Here is a 2,004-nt window from a genome sequence, read left to right as displayed (position 1 = left end):
CTTCCCCAAAAAAAAGCACATCAGTTTTATTTTTCTTAGAGACCTAATAGTTATGTAGAATAGATAACTACTAAAACATCAGGATTTGCTAGGTGTGGATCATAGGATGGGATCATGGATTGTAGTGTGGTCTATGGTTTAGAGGTCTACTGAAATAGTGTGGTCCTATAGGTTCAGAAAAACCATGAAATTTACTAATTTTAAAATGGGGTGTCCATATATATATATATATATATATATATATATATATATATATATATATATATATATATATATATAGGGAGAATCTGAGGTTCAACCTCTAGTTGACCACTACAATATACACCCAATGGACCAGATTGAATGAGCCGATCCAATAGTCATGATTGCATTTAATATTTGAAATTGATTTTCCTTTTCTCTTTTTTTAGAAAATCCATTCACTTAGAATTTTGAGCATCAACTATTGAAAAAATGGGCAAACCTAATTAAAAATATTTAAAAATAAATTAACCAAAATATCCTTGAAAGTTATAAGGGTATTTTGAATAATTTTTTAAATATTTTTATTAGGTGTGACTTGATGATAAGAGCGGATGCTTCGAATATCAAGTGATGTAGATTTGTAGAAAAATATTAAAATACAATACAATCATTACCATCAGATCGGTCTGGATTCACTATAGGTTATGTATATGTGTGTCTGTGTGTGTGTATGTGTGTTAGGGTAGTCGTACACATAGAGTACTTCTTTAATGTACTCAATATTTTTTGACAGTTTTATCCTCACTTTGTAATAGAAAATTTTCCAAGCAATGACATTTTTAGTCATTAAGATGAGTATAATAGATAGTTTTATAAGAAACTAGTGGCAATTTATTTGTGATTAATATTCCATATGGGTGATGTCACACTTTATATAGATGATGTCATTATCTAGTATAGTTAATAAATATTTTTTTTTATTAAGAATTTCTACTTTACCATTGGATAATTATTTAAAATAATCCATACAAAAGTTATTACATTGAAGGGTTAGGGTATCAAGTGTTTAAAATTTTTAAGTACATTAAAAAAATGTTTTATGTGTAGAACTATCCTAACATACTCTAGGGTTATGTTACGGTGCTCACACTAAAGAGCATTTTATAATTATACTCAACAAATTTCGGACGCTTATATAACCTTGTTTTGTAATACAATATTTTTTTAGTTAGGGTATTTTTGGTAATTAGGAATGGTAGAATAAATATTTATATAAGAAACTATTGACATTCAATGATTCATATGAGTGGTGTCACATCCCATATGGATGATGTCATTCTCTATTATAAATATTAAATATTCTTCTTTTTATCATAAATTTCTACCTTGTCATTGAATAATTACCTAAAATACCCCTAAACAAAAAAATTACTACATGATGGGATAAGGGTATCGAGTATCTAATTGAGAACATTAATAAAATACTCATATGTATGAGTGTTGAATTCATGCTGATATTGAATGGACTATAAATGCGTAATACGAAATCTAGGTCATTGGGTTTATACTATTACATCAGCCCATGGGTTAACATGTTTTTTCCACACACACACACACACATGCACACACATACACACACACACACACACACACACACATATATATATATATATATATATATATATATATATATATATATATATATGCGATTTGTTAGCCTACACCAATTGGTGGTGTAGACCTTTAAAGTGCTCAACATTTTTTGTCACTAAAATACCATTGAATTGTAATACGAAAATTTTCAAGTAGAGTCTTTTTTTGTCATTTAGAAAGGTAGAATTGATATTTTATAATAAAATAGTAGTATTTTATTAGTAGTTAAAAATAATTAATGCATCTTATGGGTGATGTCACACACCATATCGGTGATGTCATTGTCCACTATTGTTAATTAATGTTTTTGTTTTTATTAGGAATTTCTAATTTACCCTTGACTAATTATTTAAAATACCCCTAAACAAAAAGTAATTATAGTATAGA

Source organism: Amborella trichopoda, chromosome 13 (assembly GCF_054954075.1).
Source record: "Amborella trichopoda isolate Santa Cruz 75 chromosome 13, AtrichopodaSantaCruz75HAP2 v2.0, whole genome shotgun sequence".
NCBI classification, from domain to species: Eukaryota; Viridiplantae; Streptophyta; class Magnoliopsida; order Amborellales; family Amborellaceae; genus Amborella; species Amborella trichopoda.
The sequence above is the reverse complement of the archived record's forward strand: the minus strand, read 5'-3'. Positions refer to the sequence as shown.